Source organism: Vicugna pacos, chromosome 1, assembly GCF_048564905.1.
Source record: "Vicugna pacos chromosome 1, VicPac4, whole genome shotgun sequence".
Classification (NCBI taxonomy): domain Eukaryota; kingdom Metazoa; phylum Chordata; class Mammalia; order Artiodactyla; family Camelidae; genus Vicugna; species Vicugna pacos.
In genome coordinates, this window is record NC_132987.1 from 17,294,936 (window position 1) to 17,316,657 (window position 21,722).

At 36.9% G+C, this 21,722-nt stretch overlaps 1 long non-coding RNA gene across 1 annotated transcript in view; it reads right to left on the reverse strand.

The window, feature by feature from the left end:
- LOC140687138 (uncharacterized) overlaps positions 1 to 21,241 on the reverse strand; it is a 43,576-nt gene extending 22,335 nt beyond the window's left edge. The window contains exon 1 of the long non-coding RNA XR_012061362.1: positions 21,068 to 21,241. This is a non-coding gene — a long non-coding RNA (uncharacterized lncRNA). The remainder of the gene's footprint in view (positions 1 to 21,067) is intronic.
- Positions 21,242 to 21,722: the final 481 nt, after the last annotated feature.

The following is a 21,722-nucleotide window of genomic DNA, read 5'->3' on the forward strand; positions in this document are numbered from 1 at the left end:
CTTTTTTTGTTTGTTTACTCGACTGCTGTGTCTGGGACTTCCAGTACTATATTGAGTAAAAGTGGTGAGAGTGGACATCCTTGTCTTGTTCCTGATCTTAGAGGAAATGCTATCAGCTTTTCACCATTGAGTATGATGTTATCTGTGGGCTTATCGTATATGGACTTTATTATGGCATCTATCAATTAAAGACAGGTCAAGCAGATTAAAATATCTGTAAATATATAAAAGATACAAACTATACAATTAATACAATTAACACTTGACATATATAGAACCCTGCACCCAACAATTAGAATACCCATTCTTTTTAGTAATATATGGAATATTTACATATTGACCATATTCTAAGCAATAAAGTGTCTTAACAAATTTCAAAACAATCAATATTTTTATCACATTGTTAGCCACAATGTACTTCAGTTAGAAATCAATAACATAAGAGAATTTACATAAATATATATATATATATATACCTAAAAAATACAAAGATTCTTACAAATAGCTCTTGGTGAAAAAAATATTTATATATCACAATGGAAATGTAAAAACATTTATAATTGAATAATAATGTTAAAATTGCAGATCAAACTTATGGGATGGAGCTAAAGTGGTACTAAGTGAAAATTTTGTAACCTTAAATGCTTTTATTAGAAAAGAAGAAAGATAAGCACACCACTTAAAAGTTTAGAATTTAAGAAGTTTGGAAAAGAACATCCAGATAAATCCAAAGAGGAATGACAGAATAAAAATAAGAGCAGAAATAATAAAATAGAAAATAAAGTAAAATATAGAAGATGAACAGAGCCAAACACATGTCCTTTGAATATACTAATCCAAAACAACTTTATGGTAAGATTAATCTGGGGGTGGGGAAGAGAAGGAAAGCACAAAGATTCAATATTAGGAATAAAAAAAAGAGACAATAGAATCAGCAGAAATTTAAAATAATGAGAATATATTACACTGATGTCTTTATGCAATAAATTTGTAAGCTTAGTTAAAATTTACATAACTTTTAAAAGGAGTTTCCAGAAGAACCGAAAAACCTGACTAGACTTTATAATTATCTATTAAAGAAATTAAATCAATAGTTTAAAATCTTCCCACAGATAAAATACCAGACCTGATGATTTTATAGTTCATTCCTCCCAACCTCTGAAGGAACAGATCAATTATACAAATTCTTCCAGAGAGTAGAAAAAGAAGAAATACCTCCTCTTCATTCTGAGAGATTATTATGTGATATTAAAACCAAGCAAAGAAAATATAAGAAAGGAAAATGACAGAGGACATGAGAGTAAGGCTGGGAATAAATCCAATAAAAATGTGGAAAATTTGTCTATAGATAGCTGTAAAATGATATTGAAAGGCATTAAAGGAGAATAAAATAATAAAAACTATATTCATGGATAGGAAGATTAAATGTTATAAAGATGCTAGGTCTCCCAAAATTAATCTATGGATTCAATTAAATTTCAGACCAAATTCCAAGAGAGTTCTTTCTGAAACTTGACAGTCTCATTTAAAATTAATGGAAAAGCAAATGATCACGACAAATGGCCAAGACATTTCTAAGAAACAACAAGGTAGAATGACTTGCTTTATCAGATTTCAAGATTCTAAAATAAGAATTGTCTAATGACTATGGTAGTGGTGCAAATACAGCCAAATATGCAAGTAGAACAAAAGAGAAAGCTCAAAAACAGACCAACACATACACGGAAACTTGGTATATGATTAAGATGGCCATGATAATCAGTAAGGAAAGGAAGTACTATTTAGTACATTCAAAACCCTATCTCCACACGCACAAAACTCAAAGTGAATTAAAGATTAAAAATCAAAACTTTAAAACTTTTAGAAAAAGTATAGGGAAAAGGTTTGACTTTAATAGTCAACCATTATTCGGTAATGGTCATCCAAAGCAATGATTTGCCACTAGTCATTTGCCTGCCCATCTGTTTACTTAATCTATATTATTATATGTCTACAAAAAGTCCAGAGAGTAGAAGATGGATATAGGTTTCATAATTCTGTCGTCCAGTCTGGCCCTGAAAACCACTGAGTAAAATGTCTTGACAGACTGGAATTCTTCTTAACACAAATTTGCCTTAGGTCACTCAAAACCTATTAACATTTCTCAGTCTGGTCTGTATATGAGCATATGGCTTTGGGAGAGCTCTTCTCTCCATACACTCTGACCTGCAAAGGACTGATGCTTTCTTGATTCAGAAGTTAGGATGAGCTTGACCTTGGGTCAAACCAACGGTCAGCCATGCCTGTTAGTAAATTGTGCTACCTCTGGAAGAACTTTGCCTTATGCAATCTCATTCTTACATTTATCTTTCTAAATGTTACAAGCTCACCAAGGACAACTTATAATTGCAGTGGCAACCAAAACTATTCACTGGAGAGGTTCTGCTGCAGACATGGGAGTGAGCTGCTCAGACCTTTCTTTAAGGGAAAACCTCTGAAAGGAATGCAATCTACTGACCTGCCCTACTTTCAAGATCCACCACATCCTCTGGGTAGCTTCCAGCCCGTAACTCAGCACAGTGGAGGCACAATATCTGGGAAATTCCTGCCCAACATAGGACTCCTCTAACAGGCAGTCTTGGCTCTGGGACACCCCATGCCTGGCTGACACTTTCTTAGAGTTGTACTGTGGGGTGAAGCTCTTTGTACCCAGTTTTCTCAGCTTTCCTCCCTTCCCTTACCTATGTCAACTTACAGTGAAGTCTTAAGTCTCACCCTTTAAGGGCTTTTCTCCCAATAAATATTTTCACATCTAAGTCAGTTTTGCTGCCTGCTTCTTAGAAGACCCAAAATGAAATAGTTGTCTTAGAACAAAAGGGAAGAAACCCTTTTGGGGAAATTCCCTGCTTTGTCTGACTAAAGGACATATTATTTTAATATGAAAGATCACACTCCTTTGGGAAATAGTATCAGCTTTTATTCATACAGTCCTCATGGAATTATCAAGGCTGAGTTGTTTAAAACAGCTGTAGCTTCAATATCTCTTCCTCCACCCCTCTCTTTCTCTCTCCATCCCACCCCCTGTGTGTGTGTGTGTGTGTGTGTGTGTGTGTGTGTGTGAAAATATATTTTTTTGCATCCAAGTCTCCTTTGATGATCTGTAGCGCCTTCCATATCTGTTTATAGCCAGCTCCTTCTCACTTTCTTTTTTTTTTTTTTATCCCTTTTCCTCTCTTTCTCATGCTCAAGAAACTTTGGAGATCAAATAGTCTTTAAAAAATTGATTTGTTATGTTCACCTCTAAGAACATCTAATCCAGATAAACACATATAATTTAAAATAGGAATAAATCCGATTACAAGGTCTCTTAAAACCTAATGGGGCAACTTCTGTTCCTATTGACTATCAGGGTGAAAATGATATATTAAATACTCATACAAATTAAAAAAAAAAGTAAGGGTTTCCCAAAGGGAAAAATTTAACTCCTAGTATTTTGTTTATTTTGGCTATTCTAAGAGAAAAAAAAAATCTGTTTTTACTGCAGCTCTGAAAAATAATTTTAAAAAGTTTACCTGTGAATTAAGTTAATGGCCTTGGTTACTAGGTTATAAGATAAGAAAGAGAGCTATCCAGAGCTTTTAAGTATGATTTAAAGAATCTTTAAAATTTGGTTTATAAATTCAAACATATTTTAATTGTATTAGAAAAAGTAACAGTCTTATCAAGATGCTTTGGACAAATTAGACTGATTTAATTTTAGTTTAAAACTAACTCTATGTCTTCTCCCTGTTTTTACCGCCTTATAAAAATAAAGAACAATATTCCAGTTTGCATAAGGCAGAGTTTATTTCCTCATGATTAAAATTTTCTAAATTTCCTGTATTGGTTTTATGTCAAAATTATTGTTTACACAATGCATTTAAGATTACAAAAGTAAGTTTAGTTAAATAATAATAAATGTCTTTTTAAAGTATTATGCTAGTGAAATGTTTTAATGTTACAAATCATAAGAACTTAATGTGCAAACTCAAACCTATGATTTTCATCTCCTTTGTTAACTTTGAGATCTTTAATTGATATTGATTTTTAATGGATAAATAACATTTGAAAACTTAGACAGTATAATTTTCATTTACCTACATTCTTTTTTCTACATAAGAATGTAGGCATCAGTTAATATGTCAACAAAAGGATGCACAAATATCTTTGAGCTTTATTAATATTCATGTTCTTTTTTGAAGAAATGTAAAAGAATGAGTATGCTGGTAAGGAGATGTATGTGTAAGATAATGGATGTGTTTTTATCAGGAAAAAGCAGAGAATAATTTTGTCTTAAGTAAGAATTGGCTGGTTGTAGCAGAGCATGAAATGAGATGAAAGAAATAAACTTTACTTCCTGGATTTCAAGTATCTATAAATAATAAGCTTTAAGGAAGAAACAAAATGTGTAAAAACTTTTAAAAAGTATATTAAATGTAATAGATTTATATATAAGAAAGAAGGCCTAGGAAGTTTTCTACTGCAAATCATTAGAAGGATGATTTGAACTTTCCTTATGTTGAAGTGACCAAGTGAGTCTGTGCCCAGATAACATAGGTTCTGTTTACAACCACTATATTTATTACCTATACTTTTGATATACTCTTGAATCACTTTTAGAAAAGTTTCTTAATTTTGAAAAAGGTTAAGTTCCTAATAATTATTATTGCTAACTGCTGTTTGTTACTGATAAAAATTATACATACATTTGTCATTTGTAGTTGTTAGATCATCCTGAGATATTAACCCTATGATCATGAAATGACCCTCTTGTCCCAGTAACTCTCCTTGTCTTGAGGTATATTTTGTCTAATATATCACTGCAGGTTTTTATTTTTTATGGTTTGCATGGTATATCTTCTTCCAGCTTTTTCTTTGAACATATCTGTGTCTTTGTATTTAAAGTGTGTCTTTTATAGACAGAATATACTTGGCTTTTACTTATCTTCATCTAGTCTAACAATCTCTGCCTTTTGATAGGAATATTTAGTCTATTTATGTTTAATATAATTATTTGTATGGTTTTATTTAGGTTTGCCATTTTGCTATTTTCTATTTGTTGCATTTATTTTTTGTTCCTCAGTTCTTCCTTTCCTGTATTCTTTCGTGTTAACCAAATATTTCTTAAGTGTTCCTTTTATATTGGCTTTATAGCTATATTAATTTGCATTGTTTTATAGGGATTGCATCTATAACTTATCCCCAAATATTCAGAACTAATATTGAATTATTTCATGTAATATAGAAACTTTGCCATAGCATGTTTCCAATCACCTCCCCCACCCTTAATGCTATTGTTGTCATACATAATTATATATATAATAAACAGAAAAATACAGTGTAATAATTTTTTATTTAAATAGTTGCATAACTTTTAAAATTTATTGTATAATATATAATTATATATGTAAATATTCATGTATATTCATTCTTCTATTACTTCCTATAGATTAGTGTTATTTCCCTTTATCCTGAAGAACTTCCCTTAGCATTTCTTATAGCACAGCCCTGATGGCAATATATTGTCTCAGTTTTTGTTTACATGAAAATGTCCTTATTTTACCTTTATTTTTAAAGAATAGTTTCATTGGATATGGAATTCTTAGTTAATGTTTTTTTTTTCCTTTCAGTTCTTTGAATATGTCATTTTAATATCTTCTGGCTTCTATTGTTTCTGATGAGAAGCCAGCTCTTTGTCATATTATTATACTCCTCTATGTAATATATCATTCTCTCTAGCTGCCATGAAATTTTTCTTTGATCTTTGCAGTTTAAGTATAACGTACTTAGGATTAGTTTTCTAGGTAGTTTTCTAAGAGTGGTCTTCTTTGTATTTATCCTGCTTGTGGTTTGGTAAGCTTCTTGCATCTGTGAGTTTGTATTTTCCATAAAATTTGGGAAGCTTTCAGCCATTGTTTCTTAAATATTTTATCTCTTTCTAACCTTTCTTTCTGGGGCTGCAATGACATGTATTGTACCACTTCATATCCTCCCACAGGTATGTTGACTGTTGAGCCCATCTGATGAACTTCTCATTTCAGTGGTTGTAATTTCTGCTCCTAAATTTTCATACATATTCCATTTCTCTGATGAGATCCCTATACTTTCATTCACTAAAACTATTTTTCTTTAATTTTTTAAATGTGTTTTTCTTTGATCCTTGGAATATATTTATAATAACTGCTTTGGTGTCTACCTGCTAAGTTCAATATTTGGTCCCTTTTAGAGACAGTTTCTATTTACTGAGTTATTCCTCAGTATGAGCCACACTTTCCTACTTCTATGCAGTTCCATAATTTTGGTTGAAAACTGGACTTCATAAATAATACATTGCAGCAACTCTGGATTTGGTTGAGTTGGAAATTGTTGAGGTTGTTTTTTTTTTCATTAGTTCATTATACCTGGACTCAAGCTGCAAACTTTGTATCTCCTACTATGCGCTAGAGTTGATATATTTCTGTTCAGTTTTTATGGCTTCCTTGTAGTGCTTTTGTAGCTTGGCCCACTTGGACCTTCTCTGTACCTGAGTAATTTGGAATATCAGAGATAAATCAGCAAAGTCCTTCCCCTCAAACTCAAAGTTTATTAAGAAAAACATAAAAGTAAGTAAGCAATATCAATAAAATGTAATTAATTGTATAATAAAAATATGCACAAGGCATACAGGTGGTACAGAGCAGAAAGCAATTAACTCTGAGAGCAACCAGTAATCCAGGAAGACTTCATAGAAGAAGTGACTTCTACGTTGAGTTTTGAAAGACAGTAATTTACAGGTGAACACAGAAAGAGGACATTTCAGGTAGAGGGATGTGCAAGGGTAGATGAGTATGACACAGCATGACTTGTTCTAAGAATGACAGGCCACTTGATGCAGCTGGAGCATAAGACACTAGGGAGAATAAAGCTGGGAATAAAAGCAGGATGTAGATCATAAACAGCCATACATGAAGTCAAGGGGTAGATACTTGATCCTAGCGATGATAATGAGCCTCTGAATGGTTTTAAGCCATGTTAAGGGTGGATTAGGGAAGTCCAGGTGGGAGACAATGATGGCATGGTCTAGAGTGGTGGAGGTGGAGTAGAAGCAAGTGAACAGCATTGAAAGGCAAAACAAGAGGCAACATAAACGGAGCTTGGAGTATAGGAAAGGGAGGAGTCAGGGATGGCACTAAAAACTGTTGCTTAGGCAACCAGGTGGAGGATTGTGCAATTTATCCAGCATAGAAAACAGAGATGGAACAGAGGTTTGAGGAGGAGAGAAGAGCAGATAACGTGTTTAGCTTTTGATGTGCTGAGGTCAAGGTGCAGAGGCAAGTCAGAAGAGAGGTCAGACAGGCAGCCGAATATAAAAACAATTACCAGAATTCTCTGGAAATAGTGGGTGAGAAAGAACCCCTGGGGAGAGTGGTGCAGACTGAGAATAGAAATGGTCTGAGAACAACATCTAGGGGACTCTGACGTTTAAGGTGTGAGCGAAAAGTGGGACTGATAAGAGAGGAAAGAGGAGATGATGGATACAGGGAGGTAGTCATAGTAATAAAGGGAGTAGTGGGCTCCCACTACAGACACCTACGCCGCTGCAATCTTCAGAAGGGCTGGCTTCACCAACATCTTTTTCCATACCTCTATTATTGGTCCCTCTAACTCTTGCTCCTAATCCAGATTGTATGTCAGCTCTCTGCCCTTACTAATTAATTAGAAAATTCCTAATAGACACATTGTCCCCAGAAATGTTATTTGGTCTTGCTTAGAGACTTCTGTCCAGTTGTAATCCATTGCACTTATTTAAGCTTAGCAAAATAGTCCCCTGGCAACTTCAATCCATCCATCAAATGTCATCCATAAAGTGTTAGTGATGAGACCTGCAGAGTCTCAGAGTCAGGTTCGTTAGCCAGTGGCTCCTTCAGTTTAATTCTCTAAGGACTTCCCTTAATAGCCTTCACCAGGGGCCCTGCTTCCCTGGGCCCAGGAAAAAGAGATAGCATATCTTGGAAAGGATTAACCAACTAGAATTCCCTGCAGTCCTCAGGAACCAGAAAATGGAGCAATGTCCCTGCCCTAAGAAACACATTCATCTACACACATAAAAGAGCATGGGAAGCACATTTAAAGAGGGAAGGTAGAGAACAGACTGGGTGTGGATTTAGACTAATGTTCTTTAAAGATTCAGAATTCACTTATCCAGTAATCACAAATTACATGAGTCTCCAAACTGAAAAGAGATATGTTTTCTAAGAGAAAAATGAGTTACTAAGTAACAATTGAAAGATTAAATGTTGAGCCATATTTTATCTTTCTTAAATTTCAGAAGACACAGTCCTAACTTACAATCAAGGAAGAGGATTTATGTAAATATTTCAATAATCCTGAACTGAAAACAGAATAAAGTTCAAAGCAGGAACCAACAGTATTGTTGGAAAGAGGAAAGAGTAGGGCTGGAGATGGTGGCTCAGGGGGAGGAATTGGGAACCAGATGGAGTTTTAAAGAGACTAGCAGCTCTTATGAGAACTTAGGGTATCTAAAGCCAGAGAAGATTCCCACCCTCCATCCAATTTACTGAGTTACAATGGACAAAATTACATTTACTTAATGTGATCATTTGATACATGTATACTTTATTAAATTGTTACCACAATCAAGTTAATTAACACTTCCATCACTTCACCTGGTTACCCTTTTTTTTTTTTGGTGAGAGTGTTTAAGATCTACTCTGAGCAAATTTCAATACAATATTGAAATACAATACAGTATTGTTAACTATAGCCATCATGTTGTACATTGAATTCTCAGAAGTTACTCATCTTATAACCAAAAGTCTGTACCCTCTGACCAGCATCTCTTTCTTCCCTTCTCAGCCTTCCCAGCCATTGGCAACCACCATTCTGTGCTCTGTTTCTGAGTCTGATATTGTTTTCCTTTAGATTTCATATATAAGTGATGCCATGCAGTATTTGTCTTTCTCTGCCTGACTGATTTCACTTGACATAAAGCCCTCCAGACTCACCCATGTTGCCATAAATGGCAGGATTTTCTTCTTTTTATGGCTAAATGATATTCCATGGTAATACAGCATGGTGACTAGTTCATGAGACTGTATTATATATTTGCAATGGTACTCAGAGAGTAGATCTGAAAAGTTCTCATCACAAGAAAAAAATGGTAACTATGTGTTGACAGATGTTAACTAGACTTAATGTGGTGATCATTTGGCAATATATATAAATATCGAATCATGTTGTACACCTAAAACTCATATAATGTTATGTGTCAATCATATTTCAATTTTTAAAATTCCAAAATATATATATATATTACTTTTTTTATTCATTCATCCATTGACAAATACTTGTTTCTGTATCTTGGTTATTGTGAATGATGCCACAATGAACATGAGAGTGCAGGTATCTCTTCAAGATCTTGATTTTGATTCCTTTAGACATATACCAAGAAGTGGGATTGCTAGATCACATGGTAGTTCTATTTTTCACTTTTTAAGGAATTTCCATACTGTTTTCCATAATAATCATGGCAATTTACATTCCCACCAACAGCGCACAAATGCTCTCATTTCTCCATATCCTTCCAAACACTTGTTATCTCATGTTTTTTGATAAAAACCATGCTAACAGGTGTCAGGTGATTTCTCACTGTGATCTCGATTTGCATTTCTCTCATGATTAGTGATGCTGAACACCTTCTCATGCACCTGTTGGCCATTTATATGTCTTTTTTGGGGAAAATGTCTATTCAGATCTTTTGCCCATTTTTTAATCAAGTTATTTGGTTTTTTTGCTAGTGAGCTATATAAGTTCCTTATATATTTTGGATATTAACCCCTTATCATGGTTTGTGAATATTTTCTCCCATTCCAGAGGCTGCCTTTTCATTTTGTTGATTTGTTTCCTTCACTGTGCAGAATCTTTTTAGATTGTAGTGTTGTTTGTATATTTTTGCTTTTGTTGCTTTTGCTTTGGATGTCCTGTCCAAAAAATCCTTGCCAAGACTTGTCAAGGAGCTATAAATATATCACCTACAATATATTCGAGCCAGAATTCTTAAACTGGAATCATCAAGTTTCTAAATCTAACTTCCAGTCCCAGGCTGCCCACCTGTAACTGACTCAAAGTCATTCTTAACTACTTGGATGTGGCAACTGCCTCTTCAGAAGCTGTGGCATGGAACACAGAACATCTTGGAGAGTGGGCCCTGGCGCTAGACTGGCTAGGGCTGCATTTCACTGGTTAATCTTACTAGCTAGTAGGGCTTGGGGAAGTTATCTCTGTACCTCAGTTTCCTCATCTGCAAAATGGGGACGATGACTATACCTGCTAATAGGGATGTTTTGAAGAGAGATGATTTATAAATGTCGCACTCTTAGGACAGCACCACACACATCATGAGGTGCTCTGTTGCCACTAGCTGTTATTAAACGTTAGCTGTTCTCGTGTGATAGACCAGTAATGTAACAGGTGACTACATATACCTTAGGGGTATGAATGATTTGTCTGGCCCTGTCTTTCTACCTCACTTCACATCATTGTGCCTTGTCTCCCACTCTACTCACTGGATTCCAGCCTCATCAGTCTTGGATCAGTTCCTAAAATAGCCCCCTCCTCTCTCTCCCAGGACATCACAGTGTATTCCTTTTGCCTGGATGCTCTTCATGTGGCTGACTCTTTCTCAGCTTACATCTCATCTCCTGTTCAGTCAGGCTACAGGGAACACCCCCTCTGAAGTGGCCTCACCCCACCCACATGTCACAGCCCTGTGTTCATTTTTTTAGGTCATTTTGTTTTGTAAATTACGTTATTTACTTTGTTACCTGTCTCTGCCCATGAACGTTAGTTCTGTCTCATTCACTCTCACCATCACAGTGCCTAGCCTAGGGTTGGGCACATGGAGGAACTCTGTGAATAGTTGTTGAATGAATACATAAATTAGAGGGGACATTCAAGCCATTTTTCTCAAAAAAAAAAAAGAAAGAAAAAGAAAAAGAAGAAAAGGAAAGGAAAGAGAAGGGAAGGGAAGGGAGGGAAGGAAGGAAAGAAGGAGGGAAGGATGGAAGGAAGGAAGGAAGGAAGGAAGAGAGAAAAGGTGACGTTATACTTCAGTCAGAGAAACAGTATAGATTTTTACATGGCATTTTCTCTTCCTTAAAAAAAAATGTAAATTTTGCTCATGTCACTCCACTACAATAAGATTGAAAACAATAAAAAAAAAATTATAGTATTAGCCAGAAAGGAAACTAGAGATAAAATAATTTGAAAGAGATAGAAAAAAGAAGGCCAAAGAATAAAGAAGTGGCAGAATGTGGGGTGGAAAACGAGACAGCAGGTACCGAGAGACCAGGAGTTTACAGCATTTTGCGGGCAGGGATCATCTCAGGGTCACATTCAGTGTTAGACAAGGGGACCTGGAGAATGGAGACAAGTAAATACAATTCCAGTTTTTTTTTTTAAGTTAAAAGACACACTTAAGTATCCACAGACCAGTAAGAGTGCCATGCAGAAAGTCAAATTCTAGGGAAAAGGCCTTAGCCCGGTAGAGCTTGCATTTTAGTGCATCTCCTTTCTTCTGCAATTTCAGCCTTGGTGCTGCACTGGTCCAAACATGTTTGTGTAACTCTTCATATAGATATCACCAATTACTCTACACAGAGGACAATCCAATGAATTGGACAACCCAACATCCCAGACTAGAAGAATTTCTAAACTGGAAACCCAGCCATCTCACACTAGAATAATTTCCTTTAGAAGGATTTGAAAATTCCAATGCATCATAAAGGTAATCTTTTAGAAAAAGAGAGAGAAATCAATCAGAACAAAAGAGTTTACAAAGAACAGAGCAGGCTGCATTATCCCCAATCTTAGAGTTATTAAAAGCAAGGAAAATGCCAAAGAACTCATATCTACACATTGATATCAGTAAGCATCTGAGACCGCTGCCCATGGTACCATTTGGAATAAAATAATGACTGTGGACTCAATGATATTACTATTGGGTGAATTCAAATCATTTGTCAACTACAGTAGAAGCCTGGTAGTTCACCTATGAACTAAAAGAACAAACCAGTTAGAGTAAAGCATCACTAAAAAATGATACCTATATACTTTAAGAAATTGATGCAAAAGTAGTTACAATATACAATCATTGGGTAGTCTTTGGGTTGAGGCCAAGATCCATGTTTTGTTCTGTTTCTAGCAAAAAGCACATCTGTGATAAATCCTTTATGATTTCTAGGTTGTTGGGGGTTTTTTAGCAAACAAAGATTTAAAGACATTAGCAATTTGAATGTACTCTTTTTAGGTTTTTTTGGTGGTGGTTCTACAATTTTCTACAGTTCTCTCACCCACATCTAAATGGGCAGAAATTTTTTAAAGCAACTCAATCTTACCAATGTTTTCAAAGCACTGGCCCAGTTTTCATATAAACAACTTTTCTTTTTCACACTAATATTTCATTGGTTCCCTTTATATTTAATTAATTTGCACACTTACAGTAGCAAGAACAATTGGTATAAATAAGTTTGAGGCAAACACAACTAACTCTTAGAAAGTCCAAGACATACCCAGGCAGGCTGCCAGCCTGATTCTGCAAAATAGAGTACCTCCTCAGGGGGTTAAGAGAAGGAAGGGAGAGAACTGTTGACCAGGAAGTTGTTCAGTGGAAGCTGACAGATCCCTACCATGAGAATTTAGAACCCATAGCAAAATCATGAGCATTTTCTGGGACAGTGCCAAGTCACTCTACAAAGTTCAGCATTCCTTTCAGTGTCATGAAGAAGATGTATGAGTCACATTTTCAGGTGGTACAGAGCTGGGAGGAATTCTAACCCTAGCAAGGATCAACTCAAAATCAAAATACTCTCAACTTCAGTGAATTCCTCAGATGTCCTTCCAAAAGAAATCTGATATGGAAGACAGTGATGCAACCCTATTAGATGCTAGGCAATTGCATAAAGATTGAATTAGATGCACATGTGCAGATACAGGATCTCTGGAGTAACTCAGATCTCCAAATGCCTGGATCAGTGCCTGGCATATGGAAGGTGCTCAAGAGACCTGTTTGAATAGACAACTGTGCTATTGAGAGAGGGGGGAAAAAGCAAGGTGCTGAAGAGTGCACAGGAAATGTTCAGGTTTGTGTGAAAACAAAGAGGATATCTCTAGTCTTTGCTAGTTTGTGCAGAGATGACTAGTGCACGGATGACTTACTGGAGAGATCAAGAAATTGATGAGTGGTTGTCTCTAGGGAAAGGAACTAGGACATCTAGGGTGTGGGTCAGAAGAAAAGCTTGTTCACAGCCCCCGCCAGTGACCTATGTACACCGACCCTGACAGGAGAGGGCAGGGCAGGTGTGAGGCTCAGTTCCAAGGGCCACTCACTTAAGTCATTTAGAACACAAAGACTCATTGACCCTAATGAATTCTTGCACACGGAAACCAAACCGGGGTTAGGTTTTGGTGATGGTTAATTCTGTACACCTGTTTCTTTCAACAAACCACAGGTATGCTATTTTTAAAAATCAGAAAAAGAAAAATCAGACAATATCTTTTAAAAATCAGAAAAAGAAAAATCAGACAATATCTTTTTAAGGTGGACCAATGTGCCTAAATCTAAATCATCTTGACATACTATTGAAAAACCTAGCCCATCGACTTCTCAAAAGATTTTCATCTAGAAAAGACGAATTTCATTTTTCTAACTCAAGCAGGTGATGTATGCTCTTCTCCTTAATCTACACCTGGTGACCTTTCTGAATTTTCCACTTGCCTCTGGAGAAGCTTGCCCTCAGTGTCTTCTTCTCAGCACCACCAAGGATGGACAGAATGCATCCGATACTGCTGTGCAGTCCAGCTCCTTCCAAGAACCTCTCTTTTGACCTTATTACTTTTCCTCAACAGAACACGCTGGCAGAATGATCAGAAGAGGGAAGTGCAAGTGTTAGAAAACAATGAAGAATGAACCCATCTTTCCTTGCTGTTGAGGCCACGGGATAAGAAACTTTCAAAGTGGCATCTATTAGATAACATAGATTTTTGAGAAAATTAAATTATGCATAGAAAAATGCTTCTGAGGTTTACATACAGATCTTACAAAATTTAAAGGGAGCACTGCAGGTCTTCCTATCAACCCTTTTTATTATTATTAACACATTCCCTGGTTTATTGCATCATCATCATGTATGCAGGTTCTTGAATCATCAATTTGGGTATGTAATCATAATTCTCACCAATTTCCTTGGGAATACAGAGATGGCATTGTGAATCTGAGAAAGCTCCAAGACAGCCCAACACCTTCCTTTTATTGCTGATGAAGATGGGTAAGTTATCTCATCAGGTAGAATAGCTGGTGGATATGTGAGCATTAATTCCTCCAGTTTCACAGTAGATATGAGGCTTTGAGGTAGGTCAACTGCTTCTATACTGGCAAATATCCCCAGGTATTAACCCAGAAATTAAAACTGGCAACTATACAAAACCCATGTTTTTATAAACAAACAGGAAAGCCTTTTAGGTGAGGTACACCTCCAGTCTCATACCGAACCACTTCTGACATTCACAGTACATCCCTGACCTATGCACTCAACTGTGTTATTCATCACCAATTTAAACCTGAATCAGCTCTGTCTTGTAGAACTTTTCGTCATGATGGAAATTTTCTGCATCTGTGTTGTCCAGTGAGCTAGCCACTAGCCACATGTGACTGCTGAAATTAATCAAAATTAAATAAAATTTAAAACTGTCATTCTCACTTACAGCACCGCATTTCCAGTGCTTGGTAGCTGCAGGTGGCCAGTAGCTACCGTGCTGGACGGCGCACATGAGGAATATTTCCACCACTGCAAAAAGGTCTATTGGTCAGTGCTGTTCCAAACCATCAAAAACACTTAAAACGTATTCTGAAGCAGAGGCACTACCATTGTTTATTAGAAATGTTTTGACATAGTAAAATTTCTTTCTTCACCAACTATATATGTATACACACATGTATGCACACACACACTCTAAATTCTAATAAAACAACTGAAAATCACTTTTTATTTCACAAAGAGCTTTCCTACCCCTAATATTACTTCACCTCCACAAGAACGTGTGGTCAGATGAGGTCAGGTTTGTTCACGGTGATGTGGCCAGCAAAACAGATAGTAGTATCTCATCTCACAACTGAGACCACTACGCCCCCAAGAGGTTAAGTGACTTGTCTGTAGTCATAGAGCTAGAAGTTGGAGGGGTCAAGATTTAAGCAAAGGTTTTCTAATTACAAATCCAAATCTCGGTTTAGTAAGTCACATTTTCTCATTCACTTATTCATCCACATTTATTAAGTACCTTCTCTGAACCAGCCACTGTGCAGATTCTGGAAGACCAAGGTTAGCAAGGCATGTTCCTGTTCTCAAGGAGCTTGCAGTATAGCGGACAAGACGACAAGTAAAACTGGTGGTTACAATCCGCAGTGACTTGAGCTACAGGAGAGGAAGAGGGAGATTCTCTAGGAACACACAGGGGCAGCACCTTGGCCAGGCCAGTCAGAGTCGGGGCAGGGAGGGGGAATCAGAAGAAACTCTTGGAGGAAACATCTAAGCTGAGAACAGAAGGAAGTGCAGATGTTGGTCAGGTGAAGAGTGTCCTGGAAAAAAAAATCAGTACATTACAGGGACTAGGCACAGGAGTGTACAGGACAAATTCATGAGCTTGCATGACAAAGTCAGATTTTCTCATAGGCTCTGATGCTCTGATTTAATTTCTTCCCTTCATCTCATTCCTCTTTCATTTCATAGTGTGCTTAATCCACAGGGCAAGTTTGCTTTTTCCCGATTCCTCCCAAATTCGATTCCTTTCCCCACTGTCTCCAAGTTGCCCATCTCATGATCCCTCTAGTGCCTCAACTGCCTTCATTTTTTTTAACCCCTGAGTTCTTGCTGTTGACATAGACTCCTGGCCCTCTCTTCCCCATAATCTTTGCCAGCTGATCCCAGAAATCTTCCCCAGCACATATACACACAAATATTTGTCCATGTGCCTAATCCCACCCAGAGAGCACACAGTGTGCTGTAGTTCTCGTAGATATTGTTAGTTCAATCAACAATTTATTGAGTGCCCACCACACCCCAGGCACTCACTGACCCAGGCACAGAACACAGTCATAGCTCTTTTGGTGTATACATCTATTTGAGGAGCACACAATCAGGGAAAAAATAAATCTATATGCCAGAAAGTGAGAGATTACACATACCGATGCACTTTAGCACATACATGAGATCAGACCATATATGATTCTGTAACTTGCTCTTTTTCACTCTGCTGTATATCAAGGGTGCCTTTCCTCATCAATACACATTGATCTACATGATCTTTTTTGATCTCCAAGGCGACCTTGAGCAGCATGCAGCAGCAGCCTTTTCCTCCCTTCACTGTGTCCCTTTCTGTAGAAGGCTTAGCTTCCACACTACACATTGTTGCGTGGCTCCACTTTGAACCCACATGACATTGTGGGCCTATTCTAGAGCACATCCTGGTCTCTTCCATATCCCGGCTTGTTTGTTCCTGGTGGACACACTTGGCAATGGGCAGTGTACCTCCATCCTCGGTTGGCAGGAATTACCTTCCAACATCCCTAGCCCATAGCAATCAGGAGGACCATAATATCTTGAACTATCTTTTAGCCACATCCAAGCAAGTCCACATTCATATTTCCAGCCAGGGATCACAGAGCGTTTAGTCTGTTCTTGTTCTTTCGACATGATGAGAACATCGCAATTTCCCTGAGTTACACGGCGTCAACTAAGTCCAACATCCACAAATAAGTTTCGTTTTCCCTAAGGAATCAATAATTAAAGTTTGCAAACTAGGGCCCTCCCCAGACTGCACTTCATACGACACATGCTCTAGGAGACGTTTACTTTGCTGTCAGACTGAGCCAAGTCCCCATTAAAGGATCTACCACCTCCCAGCTTGGTGACCTGGGGCCGGTTCCTCCATGGTTACTCTCCCACATAAGATCTACTTTCTGGCTACTCCAAACCACCAGCTTCCTGAACATGCCTTGTTGCCTCCCACCCATAAGTGTTTACATGCTGGTGATCCATCTCTCTGAAATGATCACAATAATGGCCATCATGTATTGTGCACCTGCTGTGTGCCAGTCTCTATGTCAGCAACTTTATAAACATCACACTCAATCCTCTGAAAAACCCTTAAGACAGAATAATTGCATATTTCTTGGAACTCAGGAATGAATCCATTTTCTCTCCTCATTTTATACTTGTATTAAGGTACATTTATAACCCATAACATTCGTTCATTTTTTAAAAGTGAGCAATCTAATGACTTTGAGTAAATTTGCAGAGTTCAGCAATCATCACTACAATACAATTTTAGAACATTTCCATCACTCCAATAAAAGATCCTTTGTGCCCATTTGCCATCACTCCCTATTCCCAGACTCCTCCCCAGGCAACCACTAATTTATATCTATTTCTGTAGATTTTTCCTTCTGGACATTTCATAAATAAATTCCATAAATGGAATCATCCAGTATGTGGTCTTTTGTGTCTGGCTTCTTTCAGTTAGTATAATGTTTTTGAGCTTCACCTCTCCTGGAGAATGTATCAGAACTCTATTCCTTATTAGTGCTGCATAGGATTCCATCTATGAACACACCACAGTTTATCTGTTCTCTGGCTAATAGACATTTTGGTTGTTTCCAGTCTTCGCTATTGTGAATAATGCTGCATGTGTGTCTTTCTGTGGACATATAATAGTTTGAAATTACTGCTCCCGTTACTACATTCCCCACCAATAAGATAACACTTCCACATTCTTTGCCATGCAGTCTTGCAGTGTCTCCCTCTGTGAGCAGAGTATACTCCTTCCCCATTAATGGTGGACTTGGCCGTATGATTTATTTTGACCAATGGACTGTCAACAGAAGTGATGGTACAACAGCTTCAAGAGGAGGTCATAAGTGACATGACATGTGTGCACTCATCCCTCTTGAGTGTCTGCTATCTGCCACGAGAGGAATCTGCCCCAGGTAGCTTCTGGTTCCTAAGTGAGAATACATGTGGAAAAGATCTAAACCCAATCTGCAGCCTCTGAAGATAAACCCAACTGATCTCAGCTGAGCCCAGCATTGGCCCCACCAGCTGCAGATCTGTGAGTGAGAAGACTATGGATTCTCTGTTGTAAGCCACTCGCTTTGGGGATCAACTTGTCACGCAACATTGTTTCAGCAACAGCTGACTCCGACACCTAACTCTCTTCCCAATCCCTGATCCAAACTGCCTACAGTTACATAACCTATACCATATACTATATATGATATGAGATAGGATTTCATATATACTTTATTAAATAATTCTATTATTCCATCTATGTGGTACTTCCCATGACAAGCATGAAATTCCAGGGGACTATCTTTTACACTGGAACCATTAACATAGCTCCCTGTATGTGGTAAGCACACAGAGACGTTTCTTTAAACGTTTTTGGTATATACGGCTTTTTCCTGGCACCAAGAAAATCACCTCCAACAAATACTGAGCATTATCTTATAAATAAAATTCATTCTCATTTTAATTTTCTCTCCTCTACTTTTTATCCCCCATAGTCTACTTTCCTTTATCATTTTAATCATCTCTTTTACAACCATTTTCTCTGGATCCTCACAATAACCCTATTTTATTCCCAAATTATAGATCATGATGAGAGCAAGTGACCTTCCCGAGGTCAAGCAGTGAGTAAGGAGACCTAGGTCTGACCATAGGCCCAGGACACTGCCCATCACTAGGTGCCTCTGGTCATTTCTCACCTGAGTCTTTACTATGCATGTGTTTCGGCCTTTCTGATCTCCCAGGAAGTAAGTCCACCTGTCAGTGAGATCACAAACTATTACTCTTCCTGTTTCCTATCTGATAAACTCTGACTTTGTTTCTATATTATTAGGCAGCCAACTTTCTGAATCTTCTGCTATATGACAGTCAAAGACTGATGCTGGCACATTTTCTGTTTTCCATACCCTTGCTTTAAATACATGGTTCTTTTCTTATATGGAACCTGGTGCTCTTTCTGTTTTTTATTTTCAGATGTTTTTCATGTGCAGTATAGTCTCTAAGACTTACCTACTTGACCAAATTATTCTATTTTCCGCTGCTTCTACAAACTATTTTTAATAACCTCATCTACGCATCCATCAATTTCTACTTTATGGATATTTCTCTTCTTTGATGCTTCTTTGTGTATAAGGTTTGCGGGTAATTTTTAGGTCTTCAGCCTTTGTCTTTTCCTTTTCCTTTTCCCTGACATTTCCTTTTTAAAGACTAACACTCATAACATTTTGTTTCCCTGTGTATGAATTATTTCAACATAATAACACTCGATTCTATATATGCTGTCTTTTGGTTTTTTGTTCAGGAATTCAAGGGGTACACAACTCTTGAAATCAGTTTAAACTGATAAAATCTGGGTCAGTAGAGAGAGGATAATAAAGTCACTTTCCCCCTCCAATTATAGCTCTCTTCAAAATGAAATAGAAGTTCTACATTGAATGTTGAGTGTCAAAGAAGCCAGGAAGATGGCAAAAGATGGTTAAGAAGCACCCTTGAACATTTCAAAAGCTGTCTTAGCACAGGAATAATAAACAGAAAAGTTAGTCAGTTGATTTGACAATATCTAAGACAACAGTCAATACTAATTTCTACTGACCTATCTGCAGCTTTTATTCATCCATCCATTCAACATATATTTATTGATACCCTACTATGTATTAGCAGTTGTCAAAGTACCTAATCTATAAATTAGATTCATTAATTCATTCAATAAATATCCAATGAACTAGACTGAATTGCTTATGCAGTGAGAATGGAGATGTATACTATAATGAAGATAGTATGGTCTCTTCAGCTCACAATCTGGAGGATTAAGAGGCTTAACATTTATTGGAGAATGTATTAGGTACGGGAAAATTTTAACCTAATCTCCCACTTAGTTCTAATAGTTCATACTTTAAAGATAAGAAAAGCGGAGATGTAAGCCACTTAGGAGTACACTGAGTGACATAGCAGCAAACTGAATCAAAAATGGCTTAAATAAATAGAAATGTATTTTTCTCACATAACGAGAAGGTGGGTGAATTGCTAGAGATGACACAATAGGCTAAAAATATCAAAATCTACATTTCTGTGGTTCTTTTTTTCTTTCTTTTCCTCTTATAGCCTCATGGTCACAAGATGCCTGCTGCAGCTCCATATGTCACATACACATTCAAGACATGAATGAGATGAAGAGCAGGAGAATAGTGCTATGTATTTCTGTCTTTATTAATAGTAGAGGAAAAGCAGATTTAACATCATACTAAATGCTTTCTATGCATTATCTCATTTCACTGTCTTCTTTTGGGGATACATCTTTTAAAAGTACTTTTGGGGAGGATCTGTGGTAGTAAAATTTTGTAGTCTTTATTGTCTGAAAGTTTACTTATTTAACACATGTATTTGAGCTGGGTATAAAAATAAGTTCAAAATTGTTTTCCACAGGGTTTCGAAGCTATTTCTCCATTGTCTTCTTGAATTATATGTTGTTAGAGTGAAGTCTGGTGTTACTCACATTATTACTCCATTATAGTTTGTATGCCTTTTGTAATTATTATATTTTAAATTTTTTTGTTTTTCCTTCATGTCTGAAGTCTCATGTCTCTTAGTATGGGTTATTTTTATTTATCCTGTTATCTATAAATCTGAAAACTATAACCATCTCAGGTGTTGGAAATTTTTCAGTCATTATTTTTTCAAATATTGCATCATTTTCTCTTCCTGAAACTCTTATCAGAATATTTTGGTTTCTTGATCTATTTCCATTTTTCTTTACTTTTTTCTGATACTTTTTGTCAAAGAGTAAGCAGAGACATTTAATTTAGTTAAAAGCACAGCTGACATTTACTTGACTAAGAGAAAGACCAAACATATGTACATTGATTACTAGAGAAAAAAGGTGAGATAGGGTTTATAAAAGAAAAAATAACCACATTTTATGGAAAAGTGACACTTACTTTTATGTCCTTGGTAGATGTTTGGCTAAAATTGTGTGCCCTGGAGCACACTGACTTTGTCGTCAGGGAGACAGCTCAAGTTCCTTATGGATTTTTCACAAAAAATTGTGATCTCACCCATGGAATGTCTGTGGGATGCTCATCTCTGGGCAGTGGCTGCAGCTGGCCTTCTGTTGGCTTCTCCACTTCAGTAAAGCTGAGACTACACCATTTGCCTCATTGTTATTCTTTATTTTTAGCCTGTTGTTCTTCTTATATAACATTCTGGAATTCCTCAGATCAACTTTTTGGCTCACTGATTCACTCATCAGCTGGTTCAATGTGCTAGTCAAATTGAGGATTCTTTTTTCAGTAGCTATAAGCAGTTAGATTAGATAGAGTCAAGCGACTGGCCAATTGGTGTTTGTTATCAGCTAGGAGCTCAGTCTGCACTGATAATCAGGGGCTTTGGTTTCTCTTCATGTGGGCCTCAACAGTGGGGTGTGGGAGCTTCCTCGTGGAGTGGCTCAGTTCCAAGAGCAAGTGTCCTGAGACATCCAGGTGGAAGCTCTTTTACTTTTTATGATTTAGCCTTGGAGGTACCATAACCACTTCTTCCACAGCCATAAACCTGCCCACATTTAAGGGATGAAAACACAGATTCCATCTCTCAATG